This window comes from Crocodylus porosus, unplaced genomic scaffold (genome assembly GCF_001723895.1).
Source record: "Crocodylus porosus isolate Cpor-Errol unplaced genomic scaffold, CroPor_comp1, whole genome shotgun sequence".
In the NCBI taxonomy this organism is placed as follows: domain Eukaryota; kingdom Metazoa; phylum Chordata; order Crocodylia; family Crocodylidae; genus Crocodylus; species Crocodylus porosus.
The window spans coordinates 20,747,834-20,754,287 of record NW_017728913.1 but is presented as its reverse complement, the minus strand read 5'-3'; the positions used below and the strand labels follow the sequence as shown (position 1 = coordinate 20,754,287).

Here is a 6,454-nt window from a genome sequence, read left to right as displayed (position 1 = left end):
TCTTAAAAAAAAAAAAGCAAAAGCCCCAAACACACCAGCTCCTGCCAGGCGGGGGGCAATCTCCGCTGCCCCACATTGCCTCATGCTGCCACAAGTGCCCAGAAGCCCTGATGGCCACTGCAGGAGCTGGTGAGACCAGGGCTTTATTTTTTTTAAATTTTTTTAAAAGAACCAGGAGCTGGGGCTGGGCAGGGCAGCCATTGAGGGATGGGATTGGGAGAGCGGGCAGGGAATGGGGACCCATGACAGAGCCCTCCACACAGCATGGGGCAGTGGAGATCTCCTCCCCACCTGCCAGCAGCCAGGGAGTGGGGGCTTTTTAAAAAAGCTGGGAGCTAGGGCCAGACAGGGCAGCCATGAGGGGGTGCTGGGAGAGTGGGCGGGGGTTAGGGGGCAGGGAGAGCAGGCAGGGGATGAGACCTGGCAGTCCCCTCCTCCCTCCTTGAGCCGCCCCCTCCCCTTACTTACCAGCACGGAGTCCAGATCCAGCTCCCTGCAGTGGCGAGCAGGGACTGCCCGGATCTCTAATGTTCTCCGAATCTTTTCCAAATCGATTCAGAGAACTTCGAATTGATTTGGACCTTTTTATTGGTCTCCTAATTTGATTCAGATTTGGAGATTTGTTCAGCGAATTGGGCCAAAACTCCTATGAATTGAATCAGCACCCAAAACTTCACACAGCCATATTATTTAGTTTAAATAACAACCTAGAACATATTCATTTGTCCCAATATTTTCCCATTAATATTCCTATTCAGTGTAATCACACAAACAACACAGTAATGTATTAGCTAATCCCCAACAAATCCTTTGATTTTTTTTCTACATGTGAACATAACCACCCCTTCAAAAAAAAAAAACAAAAACAAAAACCTAAACCACTGTGAATTTAAGTAATCATTTTTCACAAAAATTACAATGTTCCACATGATATTGTTAAAAACATATTCCTTTCCCATCACCTGTGGTCATGTTACTCCCCTGAGTGATTTCCTTCGCTGCCTTTTTCTTGCTTTAAGGATTATATTTTCCTTTGTTAATTCATGTTATGTTCACTGTTATTTAATCACATTTGTATTATATAAAGTTTTACTTATATATAGCTGGGGAAATCCTGTGGATTGCATAGCCATCCCCTATATTCATAGCACTTGTTTTGGAACACAAGGCCATAAGAAAGAAAAACTGCATTGTGGGCATGATTCATTCTCTTTTTTAAAAGAATGCCCACTTAGAGCAGAGATGGCTACCAATGCAGAGCATACCTGCCAGAAGTGCAACTAGAAGCCACTATGTATGACACACAAAACCTGGGCTCTCAGCAAAGGAAGGACTGGAATGGAGGCAACTTCTAGAGATGATGTCAAGAGTCACTGTGAAGAGTCAGGTTAATCCTTCCCTGGCCCTGCAGCCATTGCCAGTTCAGGAATTTGGATCCATATAAAACTGCAGTGGGGCCAGAAAAGGGAGGCAGTGACATTTCTCACAGCAGCGTCCTGCCCCCACTTCATGTAGCCAGAGGTTCAAGTCCTTCTGCTTCCATTCTAGCATCCAACAGGGTAAACCCCTGCGAGACAAGGAACCAAAGAGGCACCTAGGGAGGGCTGGGACTTAACTTATGACAAGCCTAACAAAAAGGTTAGTTAGCCATCACTGACTTAGACGAAGAATCATTATGCAACACATGTAGATATATATATTTGTGTGTGTGTGTGTAAATAAAAAAAAATACACACACACACACACACACACACACACACTAAATACACAAAAATAAATGCACATATACATACACACATTATATTTTTTTATTTATATATTACATATATGATATATATTTTATATGTCAGTTAATTTGCACGCATTGTTTTTACTACAACAAAAATAATAGATTAATTTTACTGTTGCAAAGAACTCAGACTGCAACAAGTCAGAATATGTTTAATACTAAGAATTCACCTTTGAAGTCTTTGAGTTAATCTTGTGAATCATGTCTGCACGCTCACCTGTGCAATTTTTCTGTGGCACTTTGTGGCATCCTTGAAAGGACCACCAAGTTAAGTATCCCTGATACATGCAATGTAAAGGCATAACGTCTTTACCAATTTAAAAAATATGAAATAAAAAATAAAGGGCAGTTAAGCCAAGCAATATAAACTAAAAAGTAGGGCTGTAAAATGATTTTAAAATCTGATCATGATTACTTGCATGATTAACAAAAATAGTCAAAATTAATCATGATTTTAAATCGCAGAGCTGACAACTCAAAATTATGCACTGAACTCAAAATTATACAAAATTATGCAGGTACTTTCTATGGTTGGAGAGCTGTTGATGTGTGTGTGGATTTTGAAGCTCAGGTGGGGGGAGCCCGCAGGTGGGGGGTCTGGAGCCCAGGCAGAGGGGATCCCCACACATTCTGGCAGGATGTGGGGTAGTGTGGGTCAGGAATGAGGTAGTAGCAGGGCACAGGCATATCATTGCCTCCCCATAATCATATTGCCACTTCCCCCCTGCCCACAGATGCCTTCTTTTTTGAAACTGAAAATATGGTAACCCTACAAGAATGCAGTCCAGCTGCATGTAGAACAGCACTTAGCATGTACGTCAGTGGAGGGGAAGGGATGGGGCACGAAGCGAAGGGGTGGGGGGCCAGATAGAGGCCCCATGGTGAGAAAGGTTGTGGGGCGGGGGCTGAGGTGAATGGGGTGAATGGGGCTCTGGGCCAGGGGCAGGTCGTGAAGTTACGGGAGGCTCATCCAGGGTCACGGTGGGGGTACAGCTCCCTGGAGCAGCAGACAACTTTGGGGCAGGCATGGGGGAATATGCCCACCATATTTGCGTGTGCAGCAGAGGTGGGCTGCCCACTGCCGGCTCTGTGCCCTGCTGCCTTTGCCCTGGGAGTCATGTGATGTCATGCTGTGCCTCCAGTTGTTATGTGGGCTGGGGATGTGCAGCTTCTGGGGCAAAGGCAGCAGGGCACAGAGCCCCTGTCTGCCTTCCTCCATTGACAAATCTGGGGGGCATATTCCCCCCATGCCTTTCCTGGGGGTGTGCACAGTGGTGGGGAGTTGCACCCCCTCACACACCCCATGGCGCCATGACCTGCCCCAGCCCTGGGATCCCATTCACTGATCTGCACCTCCCGCCCCTTCCCTCTCCCCCACCCCTTCCCCTCCACAGACTTACCTACTGATCACTTCTCTATATATAGCCAGGCTGTGTTCCTGGCTGCATATATGCTGTGGCTGCTCATGTGTCTGTGCCTATGCCTATGCACATGCCCCCCTGTACTGCTGCAGCCCAGAGCCCATACCCAGGCTGCCCTGCAGGCCTCTGCACTACCACTGCTGCCCCACTGGGAGGTCAAGAGGCAATGGTGATGGCAGTAGAGTGGAGCCCAGGTACAGACTCCAAAACCACATCCACCTTAACACATTAAAAAAATTAATGCAAAAACCAATTAGTGTGTTAAATGTGCACACTAATTGTGCATAATTGGCAGCCCCACTATAAAATGAAACACCTTTCTAGCAGTAAACCATTTCTTTTATAGTACTTAATTCAAAATTGGGAGCTCAAACAAAAGCCTCATCTTGGTGGCTCTGCAGGCATGGTGAATTACTTCTTTTATTCTTTAGGGAAAAAAATGCCAACATAGCCACTGTACAAGGTAGCAAGATGCAAATAAACTTAGTTAAAAATGTTTCATGACCTTATGAGTAATGTTTTTCTAAATATAAGCAGTTCTATATTTTCCATAAAAATATCAATAGTGTTCTGAAAACAGCAAGCATTTGGAATGTACTCAAATGCATTATCTGAACTATTCAGTCACTCCACACAGTTACTCTAAACATTTTCTTCCCAACAGTCACTAATTCAGCAGTAACATCCCATACAATTCATATCACCAGCAGCATACACTGTGAACAGGAATCATTTTCCCACTGCCCTCTTCCTGTGACTATGACCCACTACTGCAGTCCTATAGAATTATTTTTATCATTGTACTAGTAGGTTAGAGTAGTGGCAGTTCATGACATTTCTCATACTGATTTTTGTGAAACCTTCCAACATCTACACCTTCACCAGAAATATATAATCACTACAATATATTACAAGAGGGGTAATATCTTTTTCTGACTGCAGATTTTATCCCCCAATATATTAATTCTTGAAGAAAAAGTTTTGCAGTGTCCTGAAGAGAAGGCGTCTCCTTCAATTAATCTACAGCCAAACGCCCAGTGAACTCATCAGAAACCTTGCTAAAAAATGTAAAGGATATAGCCAGTCCTTAGTAAAACCAACCAGAAACTTTCTACCGTAAATTTCTGGAAATTCAAGACCCGAGATACTGTGGAACCAATTCAGTATGCGTTTCCCTCTTTCAGTCTTAAGTGTCTTGGGGTTCAAAACTATCAGAACAAGGCAGATTGTATGCTTTCATATTGTAGAACACCAATCTCATTTTACAGATGGTGAGCCAAGGACTAATTAGCTGTAGTTGTAGTAGTAGTAGTTTATTTACAGCCTTCACTAAAACAAGACTGTTGGATTATGTGAACTATAAGGTCAGAGATCATGTGCTTAGTAGATAGAGGGTTAAGAATTCTGTCAACTCCTTTCTGAAACTACTGACAAAATAGACCTGTTTGGATACGTACACCCATTACTCCCAGGAAAAGATAACCTCTTTGAAGAAGAAAGCAAGAATCTGATAGCTAGATCATTTAACATTCCAAAACAAAAATTAAATGGGTGAAAGAGCCTTAAAAACAAGGCCAAAAATGGAAGACAGGGCAGTATGTGTACTGAAAGATTTTCTCAATTTAGCCTAATTTCAGATCTTGTTTATCTGCTCTGCACAGAAAGGGGACTCTAAAAATTTGCTCTTTTCAACTAATCTGCTTGCTTCATGTGCAAACGTAATGCTGAAGTTAGATTTAGACAATAAACTAATATATTGCATCTGGAACAACTATGACAATAGAAAAAAATATTTCCTTCCACTATCTTGCATTACTAACACCTTTTTAATGTAATCAGTTTCTATAAGTTCAGCCAAACTCTCATATTTTGAAGAGAGATATAGTATCTGTTTGATAAAAGGAAGATCCTGATTGCATTAGATCTAGTGCAATATATCATTTATTTTTATGAAGTTTGGATTTAAGGCTGTACTTAGCCCTAATTCTTATTGTAAAAGAAAGTTTATATACTGTCTACACAAACCTGATTGATGGAGACCAGACACATACACACTTGATTGGTTGATGGGGCCAAGCATACACAAGTCCGTCTGATAAGGGTAGGCACAAACTAAACTTCCTCCATTAAAAGTCACGCTTTTCTGGCAGTGGAAAAGGGCTTGTGCACAGCTGCTGTTGGATAAAATATTCTTCATCAGCATATACATCCCCACATATCTTCATTTGGCCAATTGTTTTTTAAAAAAGCTTTAAAACACTGATGGAGTTAATACACACAAAGACTCTTTGTGAAGCAATTAGTTTCTATCAAAACCAGACTCAAATCCACAAAAGCAAAGAAAAAGCAAATTTAAGCAACCTGAAAGAACAGGTCCTCTGTGCACAGACACATTTTAACAGTGCTGCACCTTACACTTACCATCAGCCAGGTGCGTGAATGTTAATTTTGTCCAATTTTGTCTAAGCTATGTAGATTGAACTGATAAGCAAGTGAAGAGACATTCACTTTTGATTCAAGAAATGCAGCCACATGCCTGCAGTGGCCCTGGCCAGAAGCTAGGGGGCTGTAGAGCATGTTTCCCTGCTCAGCTAGACCACACAACTTGGGCCAAGGTTAGTCCATCCTCCTTGTGAGTTTTTGTAAGAGGAGCAAAGCATCCTGGGATGCTGGGGGACTGTGAGTGAACCTGAATTTGGAGGGGAACTTGAATCTGGGGCAGGAGTTCAATACACTGATTTAACCTAAATCACTTAAATTTGATACTACATCCACCCAGGTTTATCTTAAACCAATTTCCACCGTTTCTAAAATGGTTTATGTGCACTGAACTTCTGTTGCGTCACATATCTAAACTGGTTTTGATCACTTATACCAGATTGTGTAATTTCTGTCACTAGTTAAGGGGAACAGTTAACATTGTGACATGGGGTAGTAACCCCATGTGTTACATATGTGTGTACACACCATATTAATCAATACATAGGCCCAAAAAGACATAGAATACATGTTGCAGTTTAATCACAAGTTACAGCTCAAAATAGAATTTCAGCAACTGATTTTTATGAGGAATATTATGCAGGAGGTATAGTAAGCATGATGGCAGCCCCTTCCAGTATTAAAAATCCATGAATCTATAAACAGAATCAGCATTGGCAGTTTTCATCTGAATACCAAAACTACCTGATGTTAACCTTTTTTGTTATCATGTTGATATGTATGCGATCTATTATGTGGTAAATAA

General features: G+C 42.0%; 1 protein-coding gene across 3 annotated transcripts in view; it reads right to left on the bottom strand.

The window, feature by feature from the left end:
• TLL1 (tolloid like 1) overlaps positions 1–6,454 on the bottom strand; it is a 241,614-nt gene that overhangs the window by 134,839 nt on the left and 100,321 nt on the right. The window lies entirely within an intron of this gene.